Below are 17,978 nucleotides of genomic sequence, written 5' to 3'. Positions count from 1 at the left end.
AGTTATTGTATTAATTACGAAACTAATATTCCATGCTATTAAGAATTATTTGTTAAATCGATTTTCTTCATAATTAAATTAAATAATCATTTAATCCGTTCAATCAAGAGATAAGTAGGGGGGCGCCGGTGCACCCGCGGTCCTCCCCGCCCGCGCCCCTGCGGCGTCTGTGACCGTGCGAGTGGGGAGTCAGTCTCAGCCTCGACGTTCAACATTCAACTACTTAGTCATTCAAGTACGCGTCAACGAAATAAACTTTACTTGTGCCTTTATTTCACGGCAAGCCTGGAACAGTGAACGTATTACCTTTGCTTTGTGTACCTAATGTATAATAGTGTATGTGCAACATGGAGCAAGTGATAATCGTGGCGACGGGAATAAAAGGCGCGGGGACGGGCCGGGATGGTTATGTGGGAATCCCTGTTGTGGACTAATGAGACCCCAGGTCTACCCAGTAAAACCCCTGTTGGCCGCCTCAAGGCTTTAAGGCGAGGCACGGGAAACGATCGGGACCATGCTTCCGAAACCCCGCCAGCGGCTGTCCGAACTGCGGACTCGACTTCGGAGGAACTGTTTCCCTTTACTTCTCTAAGAGTGCGCCATTTTTTGCGCATTGGCCATCCCAGGGACCCTCGTGTAGGCGACAGACGTCCCCGAGCCTGCCGCCAACGCGTACCCATAAGGGGGAAATCGACGGTTGTACGCCAAACGGTCATTATATTTGTAGCCCGTTTTAAATGTTAATTATAATATATATGTAAGGTATGTAAAAGAAAGTTCGATTTTTAAATGTAAAACGTTTAGTTTTCTAAATGTTTAGATGAATAAATAACATCTTATTATATATATTTTTTGTTTTATTCATTTACCCCCTTTTCATAAAACTTTACTTTGTTAAATTTGAATCTCAATTGTTTAATCAGTTCAACTATGAAGCTTGTTGTTTGTTGTTGTGTTTTATTGTACTAGTACAATTGATGAAGAATGGTATATTGTACTAGACAAGCTTCATAGTTGAACTGATTAAACAACTGAGATTCAAATTTAACAATTTCTTAGTTCTGGCTAATAAGATGCATAAGTCGATGCAATCATGTTCTTAGTTGAACTTATTAGGGTCAAATAGTTGATACAGTAATTCTTCATGTTAACATTGATTTACATCTTAGTTGAAATGATTAAACAATTGAGATTCAAATTTAACAATATCTTAGTTCAGGCTAATAAGGTGCATTAGTCGAGGTAATCATGTTCTTAGTTGAACTTATTTGGGTCAAATAGTTAATACAGTAATTCTTCATGTTAATATTGACCTACATCTTAGTTAAACTGACTTGTTTGTATTAGTTGGTACAGTAACTTATCATGATAATAATTATCAAGCCCTTAGTTGATCTTGCTAGGATCAATTAGTTAGCATAATTATTTTTCGTGTAAATATTGAACAAGATCTTAATTGGTTCAGTTACATAGATATAGTAATAGCAATCAGAATTACCTTATTTGATGTGTCTAAGTTCTTGTTAGGCTCGTATGGAATCAAGATACTTGATTACGACTATCAAGATATTGATAGGGCCAACCAAATTTTTTTTAGAGTGCACGGCCGGTTTCCATCCTTACTTGGTAGATATTCCACCAATTCGCACGAAGCGCTTTGCTTCCTCGTTTCTTATGCGCACTGCCAAGGAATGGAATTCCTTGCCGGCGTCTATATTTCCGAGCTCATATAACCCGGCAACCTTCAAATCAAGGTGAACAGGCACCTTCAGGGCAGGCTCGCTCCATCGTAGGCCACGTCTTCGCCTCGGCTAGTCTGTGGCCATGAGTAAGTCCATTTATAATAATAATAAAAAAATAGATATCTAGTTCAAAATCCGAATCGGGCCCTGTGTGTCTGTATGAGCAGTATAATTTGATATCACGGCCATCGGCGTCTCTGCAATACCATTTCGTCACATGGGCACGGAGACGAACAAAGAATTTGAACATGGAAAAGGTATAAAATTAAAAAGAATGCCATAATCGGTTTTTGTTCCTGTATCGATTTCACTGATAAAAAATATTTATATTTAAAAATAAATAGAGATTTAGAAAATTAATTAATTTATTATATTTTTTTAAACCCAGGTATAAAAATATGCCTAAAATTATACCTACATTACATACCTAGGGAGGTGAATTCGTGAATGCTCCAGATCGCAAGTGTTTGTGCATAAATATGCGATCTGGGGCTTTACGAATTACCGCTCGTGGTTTGTCTAAAGTTTTACGTCTTGCCTTGGCCAGGACAGGAAGTGAGATTTTCTCCTCGCGAAGCGGAGAGAAAATCCCACTTACGGGCCTAGGGTGACGTAAAATAATGAACCATCATAAACCCATCATATAATCCGTTTTAATAGTTTTATTTCAAAAGTAACTGTTGCGGTAACCGAAGACAATATCATATCGCTTCTGTTGAACTTAGTTTAATCTTTGCCAGACACGAGGGGGACAGTCTCCCCGTAAAGCACGCTTTTTACCGCGTTATTATACGGCTAAAACTGCAGACTAAGGGCTCAAATAGGTGTGAAGTTTACGTCAAGTACCTACTTTTCGTTTAGTTTTGAAGGTAGCGGAGGGTTAGTGTGATTGCATTTGTAGTTATTTGACATTTTCAGTTCTTGTTATTGTATTTTATTGGTTTACTAGCGACCCGTCCCGGCTTCGCACGGGTTCACAAATTAAAAAAACCGCATCAAATCCGTTGCGTAAATAGTTTTAAAGATCTAAGTATACATAGGGATATACAGACAGCGGGAAGCGACTTTGTTTTATACTACACTAGCGACCCGCTCCAGCTTCGCACGGGTTAATAAATTATACATAAATCTTCCTCTTCCTCCACTCTATCTATAAAAAAAACCGCATCAAAATCCGTTGCTTAGTTTAACCCTTAATCAAATAACGGGAAATTATTTCCCACTTCGTTCTAATTTACGAAATATTTATTATCTTTTTAATGGCAGCACTCAGCGATACCAACCATACAGATTTAAAATCTTAGTAACATTTTGAATTTGAAAAATGGCAACACTTTTCTAATGGCCGCCATTTGTGAGCATATGTCAAAGTCAATGTAACTGACATTGACTTTGACATATGGTCGTGATTTTTTTGCAATAACAACATTTTTTTGGTGTTTTGTGCTTAAGTGCGTAAAAAAATCTGGCAAGTGCATACTATCATAAACTAGACTTATTTTTCCTGTGTTTTGCTTGAAAATAAGTGTGATAACGATATGGATTAGCCAAGATTTTAAGGTTTGAGTAAGTGGGAAATTATTTCCCATTGTTTGTTCCTGAACTTACAATTTACAAAAAAAATGGTAGGTTTTATCAAGTGGGAAATTATTTCCCAGTGTTTGTTCTACACATAAATTTTAATTTGTTTTCATATATAAAAATATATGCCCATTTGTCTGTTACACAAAAAAATCTGAGTCTTCTTTTTTCTATTATTTATTTCTTTGATTTTTGAAGATAACGTTAAAAAATCATACTTGAATTCCAAGCAAAGCCGGGGGGAGCTACTAACTAGTAAAAAGTTCGTAACCGTATCGGACAATGGGAAACTATTTCCCACTTATTCAAAATTTTGCTATTCCATAACGGATAACGGGAAATCATTTCCCACCGCTAAACCCCCCTATCCCCCCACTTAATTTTTTTAAATATATTTTTTCGTAATCTACGCACCCAAATTACCTAAAAACCATTCTTAGTTTTCAAAAATCTCATAAAAAGTGTTCCGTTTGAGATCTAAGGGTTAAAGATCTAAGCATACAGACAGACAGACAGACAGCGGGAAGCTGTTTTATTCTATGTAGTGATATCTAGTGAAGCCAGGGGTCACCAAATGGCGGACTGCGGTCCGGATCCGGACCGCCGACCTATATTATTTATTTACTTAAGTATTTAATAAACTCAAGTGGAAACGGACCGCGATGGTCCCGCGATGGATGGTTATTTTAAAAATCGGACTCCAGAAGAAACTAAATAGTGACCCCTGGTTTAGGCCATGTAAGTGTAAAGGTTTGGAAATGGACTATTGACGAAGATGTCAATGTCAATCTACTTGATAAAATAAATGAGTGATACAGTGATCTGCAATATAATTAATATGTTACTCTTCGTAGGCCGCAAAAAGATGTGACACGCTCTTATGGCTCTACAAATAAGTTCGTTGGTGATAATAATATATTATTGCAGGTACGTTATTTAACCCTTAAATGCATAGTGTTGCCAAAATGTCTAATGCTATTAGACAGCTCACAGATTAAAGGTTAAACAAATTCTATTTGTTCCTGTATATTATTTCAATAGTAAAACTAATAAATTTTCCGAATTATTACATAAATTTACGCAGTATTTTAATTCATAAAAATTACATTTGTTTGTAGACGAAATGTCGGAAAACTTGGAAAAACCTTGATGTTGATGATTTTTAGTATGTGATTTTGGGCAGATTTTTCGGGCTTTGTAATTATTTTATATTTACAAACTTTATCATAGGAACATCATAAATAGTGTACCTTTCTGATGGCAGTTAAGATTTTTTCTATACCCTTTACTAATAGCTATATATTTCCAAAAATATGATTTAGCCTATGCAACTTTTAACACTGATTTCGCAGTGAAAATCGATGATATAATTTTTTTTACTATTTTTCCTAGAAACGGCAAACAATTATGTGATACATACATTAATTTCGGGCAAAAAGAAAAAATCATGCATTTAAGGGTTTAGGTAGATACTTTCTTACAATGGGTTAAACCCACATATTGACATACCTACCTACCTACTTGTTAAATGTCATAATGACAACTCGTCTCAACTAATCAAGTCTACTTATTAACAGGCTAGCCTGCGCTTTTTAATATCGCGGTGGAATTACAAAGTAATAAAAATGCAAACGAACGAACTTGCCCGGTTCGCTGCCTGTGAAATCTGAAGCTTAATAAGCCTTTTTATTAAGGCGACGATGTAAAAAAAACCGGCCAAGTGCGTGTCGGACTCGCGCACGGAGGGCTCCGCACCATCAACAAAAAGCGGCCAAGTGCGAGTCGGACTCGCCCATGAAGGGTTCCGTATTTAGGCGATTTACGACGTATTAAAAAAAAATACTAGCTAGATCTCGTTCAAACCAATTTTCGGTGGAAGTTTACATGGTAATGTACATCATATATTTTTTTTAGTTTTATCATTCTCTTATTTTAGAAGTTAGGGGGGGGGGGGGGACACACATTTTACCACTTTGGAAGTGTCTCTCGCGCAAACTATTCAGTTTAGAAAAAAATTATATTAGGAACCTCGATATCATTTTTGAAGACCTATCCATAGATACCCCACACGTATGGGTTTGATGAAAAAAAAATTTTGAGTTTCAGTTCGAAGTATGGGGAACCCCAAAAATTTATTGTTTTTTTTTCTATTTTTGTGTGAAAATCTTAATGCGGTTCACAGAATACATCTACTTACCAAGTTTCAACAGTATAGTTCTTATAGTTTCGGAGAAAAGTGGCTGTGACATACGGACGGACAGACAGACGGACAGACAGACGGACAGACAGACAGACAGACAGACATGACGAATCTATAAGGGTTCCGTTTTTTGCCATTTGGCTACGGAACCCTAAAAATAGACCAAAAAAATCGTGTTTGTTGTATGGGAGCCCCCCTTAAATATTTATTTTATTTTATTGAAGTGAAAACTTCTTTAGCGGCGCTGGGCACTTTTTTGAGGTGGGGAAAAAATGATCAACTCGAGACAGCGTAAGGCGATCACGTGACCGTAAGGTTTAGATGGCCACTCATTTAGATGGCATTTAAATCAATAAAGAAAAACTCAATAACATAATTCAATAAAGCTACATCTTGATGAAATCGCTAATAAAAGTGAACTCTAGTACTGGTGAATAAAACTCAAAATATCATGACCAAATATATTTTTATGCGAGGTCTGCAATGTAACTTTACAATTCTATTAGAATTTTAAACAATTAACGCTACAAATTTGGCCAGCAATTTCGGAACTAAAGTTTTTCAATAGAAAGGAGGATGGATCAATTATACACAGTGCTGCAAACATTTTGGACTAGTCATTGAGTTTTCACTTCTGTCGGCACTCCCGGAGTGCAACCCGTTGTTTTTTTTAGTATTTGTTGTTATAGCGGCAACAGAGATACATCATTTGTAAAAAATTTAACTGACTAGCTATCGCGGTTCATGAGACAGCCTGGTGACAGCCGGACAGACGGACGGACGGACGGACAGCGAAGTCTTAGTAATAGGGTCCCGTTTTTTACCCTTTGGGTACGGAACCCTAATTAAACAAAGTGTTGATGGATTTGATTTGATTAAGAATTTTCTTCAGTGTCAGTAATAAAACCATTTTAACTGATTATAATCGCGTATAATGAGTTTGACCACTAAGAGGTTATATACTTTTTAGGGTTCCGTGCCTCAATAGGAAAAAACGGAACCCTTATAGGATCACTCGTGCGTCTGTCTGTCTGTCTGTCCGACCATTCCCCCTTTATCTCCGAAACTACAATTTTGAAAAAAATACACAAAATAGTTCTTTACCTACCTACAGATGACAGGAAAACCTATTAGAAATGTGCAGTCAAGCGTGCGCCAGACTTAATGTATTCGAGTGCGGGTATTTCGAAAAACTTTCGAAAGTTTACATCAGTGTTTAACATCGTTTACAACTACATACACATAACATGAACCGTCGACGTATTATGCTAACAAAAGCAGGTAACTTACGTCCTTGCACACACGTGGCCCCATACATCATTAGCCGCCGGTTATAATTTATGACCGCGCCTGACCAATTTCACGCACGGCCGCGTTCCTATCCGGATTTTATCCGGACATATTAAGTTACCCGGGCACCCACCGTCCGGCTAGCGGAGAGGTGTTTCCTGAATTTTGCCGGATTTCATTGACCGGTTAAAATGTGCGACGACCTTTTTCGTGGAAAGTTTAAAAAGCTTTGGGTTTTTGTTTTTGATGTATTATAGGGTCGTTAGTTAGGTACAGTCATTTGTTTTATAAACACAGAGACAAACGATTGTAATTTTAAACTCTTTCTTTTAAATGAAGGAAATTCCACTGTTTCCTCTTGTGTGTGTGTGTGTGTTGAAATATAATTACTAGTCAGTCCAATAAACCTCTCTTACTATTTTTATACAACAAGAACTGGAGACCGCCGGCAGGATCGCGGGGCCGCCGGCATGCAGTATGACAGATTAGAAACTTTTACAAACTTTTTTAACAATTAAAATTTGAATAATATGAGAGTTTAGTTTTTTTCCTCGAAAGTGTGTTGCAAAATGTACGAAACACGTGTGCAGTGGTCATTACACACATTGGGTTACACGCTTAAGCCCCGTCTCCATATCGCGCGGCAAACCATCGAACATTGGCTCGCGCGGCAGCCGCGCGCAATGGATACCGGCTGCCGCGCGAGCCAACTCGATGCGCCCGGTATCCATTGCGCGCGGCTGCCGCGCGAGCCAATGTTCGATGGTTTGCCGCGCGATATGGAGACGGGGCTTTACACGCTTCCAGCTCGCGCGCACATTATTGCCCCGAGACACAGAATAAATAATAGTACTAAGTACAGAAGACTCACTCTCTAACAAAACGCGTCTGTTACGATCAGCACAGATATGGCCGCTAGGTGGCGACAGCGCCACGCGCGGCTTATGGCTTTCCCCAAAATTGGGGCCGAACGAATGTACTTTTAGCTACCTACCTACCTGTAGTGAGACACGCCTGCCCGAGAGTAATAAACAACGTATTAGCAGTATTAGCACACTTACAATGTGTTTTTGTTGTACGTTCCGTTTAAAAGTCATATACAATATGGTAGCGTCGTTAGGCCTCCAAAGCACAAAAGCTAAAAACGCTGTACCTCTAATAGTAGTTTGTGTGACAACTGTTACAAGGGATCAAAATGATATATTTCCGTCAAGGGCGTACATTGAATCCTGAGCGTAATGAGGGATTCAAGTGTTAACGCCCAAGACGAAATAGTTTTGATACCGTGTGACACATACTGCTTTTCACATCAACTATGAGGAAAATAAAAATATCTCAGTGTTGACACAATCTGATGCTTAAACAAATTATTTAAGCTAAAAAAATAATGTGCAAAAAAAATTAAAAATAGTGTGCTAGAACAGAAAAGTGTTACTTTGATCTAGCAGGGAGGAAAAGTGCCACTTTGATCCCTTCTAGCAGGGAAGTAAAAGCTGTTTTCCGAATAGGTGGTGTGAAAAATACTTTACAATTTAAGTACACAACAAGCGGGCTCCTCTCGTCGGTGCCGTGAACATATTAGTCTTGATTAAGTTACTAGCACAGGTTAGGCGCGCATTTGTCTTTTCTTGATGTGGCGCTTTTTACAACTCAAGTAAAGCATGCCTTTTTATTTATACAGGGTGCCCAGTAATTAATGAATAACCTTCTAACCACCGACAGGGCACCTTAGGCTAGTCCAGAAAATGCACTTATAGCTCTAGTAAAAGTTTCGTGGTTTTCGAGATAATCGCACTTTTCTAAATTTGAAGTATGGTCTTAACTATTAAAAAAGACAGAAAAGTTCGATTATCTCGAAAACCACGAAACTTTTACTATACCTATAAGTGCATTTTCTGGACCAGCCTAAGGTGCCCTGTTGGTGGTTAGATGGTTATCCATTAATTACTGGGCACCCTGTATATGTAGGTAGATACCCTTAAAATATTTTGATTAATTTTATACTTTTCGCAGTTGGTTTATTTTTAAATTATGATTTAGTTAACACAGTGTTGGTTTTATATTTTTAAATTTAATAATCTCCATTTTTATTTATGTACAAAATTTTATTTAACTTGCAATGTTTGTAAATGTGTATTTACCTACCTATGTTCTGGTCAAATCATGCAAGGTAAATTAAACGCACTTCCTATTATTCGATTAAGCTGATTGCTGAAACTTCACATAGGTACCTACTTAATGTGTACCTAGGTTGGGTGACAGTGCAATATTATGGTACCATCGAGCCAATCTGATGATGGATACAGAAAGTGGCCATCGGAATTCTGTGATAAAACAACACAACCTAATTGTGTCTGGGTTTATTACGATTGTCTCGATCAGTATTAGTTGCTCGTTGAAAAGTACAGTCACCGATAAGCTTGTATCAAAAATGAAATTTTTGGACAAAATATATTATGCATACATCTGCGAAGAAATTCAAAATTATTACGATTGTCTCGATGAGTATTAGTTGCCACTGCCAGTTTAAAAGTACAGTCACCGACAAGCTTGTATCAAAAATGAAATTTTTGGGGAAAAATATAATATTAGGCATACATCTGCGAAGAAATTCAAAGGTTCCCAATCCGCATTGGGCTAGCGCGGGGACCCAAGTCCTCTCGCGCATGAGAGGAGGCCTGTGCCCAGCAGTGGGACGTATATAGGCTCAATTTTTTTTTTTTATATTAGGGATCGTGTCGTTGAGTCGTGATTGGGCACTAGGTGTAAACGCGCCCGCAACACCGGCTCCAAATGATCTGATCTTTAACGAGCTTCGCCTAATGCTGATACATCGTCGATTCTAATAAGATGGATACCTCAAGGAGCTGCAGTGTTCATTACCTGCTAAGTATAATTCGAACATTAGTAAACATCCCAAGAGATCATTTTGTTAAACGTAAAATACAATCCTATCTCTTATTATCTTACAAGCCAATTCGAACGTACACTGCTATCAGAATTACATCTAATTGATGTCATTCAAATATCTTGCACTTTTAGATTCACTGCGTTATTGTGAAAAAAAAAAACCTTGTTAACAATAAATATTAATAATTCATACATGCTATGTATGTGTACAATAGTTATGTTTCTTAGTTTTAAGTGTGCATTGTATACCCGAGTTGGGTTACCGTTGAAACTCACATGCAAAGTCTACTATTTAACACCTCTGTAACACGGTTGTACAATAAAGATCTATCTATCTATTCCTTTGTATAGGTATATGGTGCTTCAAATCTTGTAACTTTGAACCACTTCCGAAAGTGTGCAAGATATTGAACTGTGTTTCATTGAACTAAAATTTCGTACACTTCCGTATTTGCGATGACAATGCAATAATATCCTAACATGGAGCTGATCTGATGATGCAGTCGGAAAGTAGCAAACGGAACTCTTCGATGGGAAGACATAAACACATTGAGTTTAGGCTCATTTGAAAGGTCTCGAGACGTACTTGATAGACATGCAAAGTACAGTCGGCAATAAAATTGTAGGGGAAACTGGGGAGGGTTGATCACCCCTTTTGTTTTTAGCATACATTTTCTTAACTATTTGTAGTATTGAAAAACTTTATAGACCATACGATTCAGAATTTATCTCTTTATTAATAGTTTGAATTAGAACAGATTTGTGCAATAAATTAGACCATTATTTAATAAAAACCCATACTGTTGACTTTTACCATGTGTCCCCTATGTAAGGGAGACTTGTTTACCCCAGGTCGGGAGCCTTGATCCTAGGGGGATCAAGTGACCCTGGATCTTGGGACACATGGTAAACAGATTTTTACCATGTCTCCCCATACCAGATTCTCATTGATTATATAACTAGGATCGCTATTAGCAATGCATCCATAATTTGTAAAATACACAGCAAACATATTTAAATTGCATCTTCCATGCTTTGAAGTTGTATTTCCGGTAATCAGATGTCTAAGCCGAAGGGATCAAGTCTTCCAGATTTGGGGACACTTGGTAAAAAGATTTTAAGCGGCAATGTCATATTTCGAGGGTAGTATCTACATTAATTTATTCACTTTATCTACAGAAAATTAATATATGTAGATATCTAACACATATTAATCCATAATCTTATACTTTTAAAAAACAATGTAATCGTATTATCCATAAAACAACATAAAATAGGGAATCAATTTTTGAACCAAAAAAAAAAGTTAAAAAAAAAACAAAAATCTAAGTTATTAACATAACATTTCTTGTAACAAGCTAAATTTTTTAAAGTTATTATTAAGGTATTTTTTAGCGTCAGATACCTACAGCAATTTTAAATTTTTTACCTATCTCTGGTAGTTATTTTTTACTATAATAAATAATTTTAGAAATTTACTGCTCACGTTTCGAGGACGGTGTTTGAGCTGCATAATCCTAAAATCCTTTCTATGGACCGTCGGTTCTATAGTACATAAGGTCGGAAAGCCATTGAAATAGCATTTCATCCATAAAAACAAATATCGCCGGTTGAAAACCAAATATCGTTATAAGTGTTGTTTGTCGACCGAGTAACATCCCCTGTGTGTAAAACGTTTAACTTGATAAACAAGATCAAGTGCGGGTAGTTCGTAAAATGTTGATGTCAACTTTAGTTAGTCTTTTCAAAGGCCACGGGGATAATTCCGTTTTCGGAGTTCGGAGTCGGTTGTATATTTAAAAACTGAATTATACGCCATTAAATCCCGTTTTAATAAACAATAATCAGTCAAAAACCTTGAAAGTTTAAATCAGTGTTTCTCTGGTCGTACTTTTGCGGCATGATTTACTAAAGAAAAGAAAATATTTATGATAGCTCTATGAATCATTTTGTAAGTAAATTTATTACAATGTATATACTTGATCGCTTTGGGGGTGATATGATCCCGGAATCATATCTCCCCTGAAGAAAAAGACAAAGTCTCCCCATACATAGTAAGATTATAAAACGTGCCGTACTCGAAACGTGTGTTTGCGTATATCAATGTAATCCAAGTTAATCATCACTTCAATAAACAACAAATAAAATAAGCACACTCACTAACATCATTTCCATCTCATATTATAAAATAAATCCAGTTAAAGCTTACCGAAAATTTAATATAGTACGCAGAAAATCTTTCACCGTCCGCCATTTTTGAAACACTGACTTTTCCGATACAGTGCCATGACAGAACGTGAAGTTAGGAACGAATGAATAAGTGTTACCAGTGCAAAAAAATGTATCTCGTTTGGTTTGATTAAAAATGAAGTTTACCAAGTGTCCCCTAGGGATCGACCCTCCCCACCCTCACCTATATCAAAAAATATTTTTGGCGGAATTACTTGTTTACAAATACAAATAACTTTATTTTGCTATATAGGTACTTGTCCGTACCTACAACATGAATTAGCGCTGGTAAGACGCACGATAACTAACAATAAGTAAATAACATGATTCAAAGTTTAAACTGTTTAATACTTTGATCTCCTGAACCTTGAGAAGTGCCATAATTTCCGTTTTGGTATTTGCCATCCTTCGTCCCACACTTCTACAATAACTATCAGAGCATGAACCTCTTGAGACGCGTTTGCATATGGCCTTCTGCCCACTGCCCACTCCCACTGCCCACTCGAGGGCAGAGTGGACTAATGCATTTGTGATTGCACAGCCATTGTCGATAATGCGAATGGTGAGTTCGGGTACATACGTCGAGTACTTTGGGAGTAAGACAGACATACAGATGAGTTTGAATAGGTACGTGTATACGCAGATTATGCATTGTCCGGATATAAATCTGTCTGTACAGTACACAAGACTGATGGTCAAATTGAAATAGTATTGGGCGCAGGAAAAAGAAAAACAACTATTCAACCAAAATCCTGTGTGTACCTTTTTAACTTTGGTGTACCTACCTTATTCATAACACTTCGATGGCAAATAAGCAATCGGCCCGGCTGATGGTAAGCGATCGCCGTAGCCTATGGACGACTGCAATACCAGGTGTATTACATGCGCTTTGTCGTCCCTTTAAAAACCTGTATCTATTTTAATCTTACAAATAAAAACAAAACGACAAAGTCAATTCTAAAAGAAATTCCGTAACCTGCACAATAAGTTAAAAAAGAATACCGTAAAATGGGGTGAGTAGGGTTCGCGGGGAGAGTTGGGTTATGAATGGGGAGAGAAGGGATGAAAGGGGGGTGAGATGGCATTTTAAGGCTACTGCTACAAAAATAATGTATTCCAATTTAAAATGGAGCTATAGTAATACTCATAATAAAAAAAAAACGATCCAACAATCTTCAAAAATTACCTGTGTATGAAATTCCATCTCACCCCAATTACGAGGGACTACGGGGTGAGGTGGTTTTTCTGTTTATCGTCAAAGTTATGAAATGAAACTACCCAAAATAAAATAAAAACTAAAATACAAACGTCCGTAACACTTATTATAATTATACACCATTCAGTTTGCATACGTAAAAATAAAATGTTATCGAGGTTTGAATGTCAGTTTTGCCCCTACTCACCCCATTTTACGACACTAATGCAAATAAATGGTGTTTTTGAGGCTTTGTGGCTAATTCCGAATTCCGAAAGTCGGCGTATCCGAGTTCCCAACTCGCTAACTCGCTGTCGTATTGTGTGACTCTAATCAACTTGTAACGAGATGCTTGGAGAGCTTGCACAATGGGTTAATTCTGTACGCCGCCATAGGCTACATGACTAATTTTCATTTATGGTATCAATCGACCGGGTTTGTTTTTAGGATCAAAATATGTCTATATGGATATGGGACCCATTGCGTTAAAGTAACACAAAAGTCAGAAATTGTAGTCAAAGGCCGACAGTCGCACTTCACTCGCGAAACGCCCTTAACAAAACGATAAATGAACGTGACGTCAAGGTCTCTGAGAGCCCATCTTGTCGTATGGATGGACAAAACAAGAAAATTGCGTTTTTGTCGGTGAAATATTGCGTTTATGTATATAGTTGCTATACTATTTTTTTTTTTTTTGGATTAAATGTAAGGAATCGAATGGTACTTACCCTTAACTTTTATCGTTTTTGGAAGTTTAAAAAAAAACTTAAATTTTGTAACTTTCAGGTCCTGTATTTTTATAACATTTCCATATTTTATTTTAATATCCAGATTATTGTGATAAATTGCTTGTTTGCTATCTATTTTACTAGATTTTGTTATAAAATTCAACATGTGTCATCATCATCCCTATTGTAAGGTGGTCTAAAGTACTTACCTATGTGTTTTTTACATTTTTCACTTTAGGAATATTAATTCATCTATGCAGGGGTGTCTTGCCTTCATATTCGTGACTCCCAACTAGGTATCCCAGCATTGTGGTGCATACGAAGCAAGGAGAACTTAAACATAATATTCATGACCTTGAGTTAACTGTGTTCAATTATTTATTAATCTTTTTCTGTACCGCCAGTCAGGAGAAAACCAACAGCCGGCCTAGCCAAGGTGATAATCACTATCGCTTCGACAACGAAACGCTTTGTGTCCCTCTATCACTCTTCCATATTTGTGCGATAGTGACAGTTGCGTTTCGATCGCTACCAAAGAATATAATTCTATCGCTACTGAGCGTGAGCGATTGGCATGTTGGCTACACGACCAGGCCCCGTAGACAACATGCCAATCGCTAACGCTCTGTAGCGAACGAAACGCATCTGTCACTGTCACACTAATATGGAAGACACAGCGATTGTCACCTTGGCTAGGCCGCCAGTACCTCTAGGATTAGGACACTGTATAGTATCCTTTACACCTATATTGACGCAATCAGCCGCAGCGTGGCTGCCTCGCAACGCGACAGTCCAAACTTATTTAAATTAACGGCCTTATTTATTGGACCTTCAGCTGTCTTGCTAAATTTGAATTATACGGAAGACAAAACTTGGAGAGGGGTAGCCTGAAGCCCCTACGCTTGCAAAATAAGGAGTGCAGATGGATGCGTAATTTTATATTAGATTTTTTACCGGGCCAACTCGATGAAATCGTGTAAGTTTTAATTTAGTTTAGTTTAGTTTATTTATTAACCATAATGTAACATGATCATTACATGGTAAGTCAGCATTTCACAATATTATACTTATAGAGTATGAATTTACTATATAAAGTAAATACGCTTAATAATAATATAATCTACTTACAATTTGCGTCAATTAAAATGTTTTGTAAAGACAGATATATTCAGTAATCGAATAGAAGGCATGGTTTTCGAAAAAAGTCTTGACTGTCTTTTTGAATAAATTAAAAGCTAAATCCGTGACATTTGTGGGCAGTTTATTAAATAGCTTTATTTTTATAAAAAATCCCTGTTTTTGACACTTTTTTAATATTAGTGATGGAAGTATTAGTTTGATAGTTCCTCGTATTATAATCTTGCTTTCTTGTGACGATTATTAACGAACGAGTGTAAGAGGGCCTACTGCTAATATCGAAAATTGAAATTCGTTATCTGCCTCTCAATCACTCGAATATGAGAGCGTTGGAGAGGCAGATAACGAAATTTTTAGTTTCAATGTTCGCGGTGGACTCTCAGTGCTAAGTTTTTGCACGGTTACATAAAGTTAACACGATATATGTGACGTTCCACGGCAAAAGGTACCTTATGGCAGTTGGCGCTTACGTCGCATAGCGCCGCAATAATAATAGCGCGCGGCGGCGGAGCGGCGTTAAATATAGCGTAAGCGCCAACGGCCATAAGGTACCTTTATCCGTGGGACGTCACATATAATTAAGTCGAACGTTACCCAGTCGGCTTGAGTCCTCTCGCGCTACGCTAAGCCATTTTAAGGACGAGGATTGATTAACACTGGGTCCATAATATATACTCAGCCATAGCCATAGAGAAAAAATACATAGAGTGCTCACTCCATACATCAGTTCAGACTATTAATTTCAGTGTCTACATCTAGCATCGAGTAGCGGAACTATCAGTACTGCTACTTGACAATAGATGCAGCACCGACCGGAAAGTCTTATCTCGACAGCATAAGACTTTCCGGTCGGTGCTACATCTATTGTCAAGTAGCAGTACTGATAGTTCCGCTACTCGATGCTAGATGCTAATAGTCTTTTTGGTACTAAAACTGATGTATGGAGTGAGCACTCTATGTATTTTTTTCTCTATGGCCATAGCAAAATGTAAGCTCATTTTATCAAATTGATAAAATTATTCATATTCATATTCATATCATTTATTGCATAGGTACATGTGTTTACAGTAGGTCTTATATTATATTTCTTAGGTTACAACATGCACCCGTTAGGGCATAGCAACATTTTACTTAAATAATACGGTACTTAATCTAAATTTTATCTTCACAGCTATGTACATTATTCACCCGCTAGATTGTAATAGATTAATTTTAATTTATATATAATTTATAATTAAATATTATTTCAGTGTAACACACTATAATATAGGGTAGGTGCGTCAGTTTTCGTCCGGCTTCCACTTGATGAAATTTGAATAAAACCTACATTGCTGCACAAATTTGGACTTATTGCAATTCTTAATGTCTAAAAAATATATCTATCTACATAAAAAATTTCTTTCGCAAGTAGCAAATTAAAAATCAAATAGGCATATTATTTGCTAATCTGTCAAGTGGACGAAAACTAGAGCATGGACGGAAACTAGCCCAATGACCCTACTTATGCTAGTTTTTTTTTATAAGAGCCCAGTTAAATAAAACTTTCTTTCATGACATCATAACGTAGGATCAATCTAGCCTATAAAGAAGCACATAAACTCAGTTAAAGAACTCCAAATGCCAAAAAGACTTTAACTTAGAATGGCATTCATAAATCCCCTAGCCTATTGGATGGCGGCAATTTTATCGGAGGTAAGTAGTCGATAAAATGCTGGGTCTTGCAGCGAATGGGATTGCGTATCGGGGCCCAGACAGGGTGTAATCTGCCTGCCGCGAGCCCAAACGCTCCCGAGAGTTCCTGGGCCCTCTGCACTTACTGGCAAAGAGTAACGGGGAATTCGATTCAGATGTATACCTATTCAAGGCTGTCCCGGAATCATCTCACCAACGCTCGCTTTATTAGCAGGCTTAGATAAAGCGCGACACAAAACAGAACAGAATTTTTGTGGCATTGGGTCACTTGGTGGATTAATTCGAAAAAATTGCGATTTTTGCAAGTTCTTATCTTTTATAATAATGAAAACAACCGGTCAAGTGCGTGTCGGAACACGCATAGTGATATACCTATATAATGATGCACAAAGCCATACAAGCAAAATGGCGTATCTATGCGGCACCTACTTCTTTATAAAAAGGAGAGATTTTTCTTTTCTATTTTTTTTGTATGCCCGGTTCAAAAATTAGCCTTTTTATAATGGCTTACCAAATAGATACACCTGTAAAATGGTACAGTATACGGACACAACGATATACAGTAGGATACAACGTAATCTATATTAAGGTTTCCGTTTTTGCCATTTTGGCGGAAACTAAAAATGTATAAGAGTCAAACGAAGGGGCATAGTTATGGCTACTATGTTTACGTCAAATTGCGTAAAAATATGTGTTATAATGTCTGTAGACGACAGAACCTGAAAAAGAAACTTAAAACTAATACTTACCTATGCTTATAGCTTATATCTATATATACCTTTTTTACTTACCTACTATGTATGATGATATACTTCTTATATAAATAAATCTATACTTACGCATTAAATGGTGAGCGCGAGCGACATGCTATACTATATATATACATACCTAGATGCATAGATGCATACGTACCTGTATCGAACCCAATTCAGTTGCTAACTGACCACTGTCACACACGGACGCTGTCCCTCGCGGCCGCTATACCTATCTTTCATTTATCATACTTACTTGTTTTTCTCCTGCTACTCTTCTTCCCTGCACCCCTTTCACCGTCTACAGTCTACAAAGTGGTCTTCGAGCCGGATCTGGAAATTACCTGACCGCCGCGCAAGATGGTGAACACCCGCAGAAATGTAAAAAAAGAACGTGAAAAGCAGGAACTTGATATGAAACGGGCGGAGAAGGAGGAAAGTGATGTGAAGCAACTCACTAAGGAGTCTACCGATGAAAACTCAAAGAAAAACGTTAAGGAATTCGACAAGACTTACGTAGCA

General features: G+C 37.4%; 1 long non-coding RNA gene across 1 annotated transcript in view; it reads left to right on the top strand.

The window, feature by feature from the left end:
• The window catches only part of LOC134662859 (uncharacterized), a 320,585-nt gene that overhangs the window by 282,209 nt on the left and 20,398 nt on the right, over positions 1-17,978 (top strand). Inside the window, exon 2 of the long non-coding RNA XR_010098091.1 lies at positions 5,327-5,435. This is a non-coding gene — a long non-coding RNA (uncharacterized LOC134662859). The remainder of the gene's footprint in view (positions 1-5,326; positions 5,436-17,978) is intronic.

This window comes from Cydia amplana, chromosome 3 (genome assembly GCF_948474715.1).
Source record: "Cydia amplana chromosome 3, ilCydAmpl1.1, whole genome shotgun sequence".
In the NCBI taxonomy this organism is placed as follows: domain Eukaryota; kingdom Metazoa; phylum Arthropoda; class Insecta; order Lepidoptera; family Tortricidae; genus Cydia; species Cydia amplana.
This window is presented reverse-complemented; position numbering and strand designations above follow the sequence as displayed.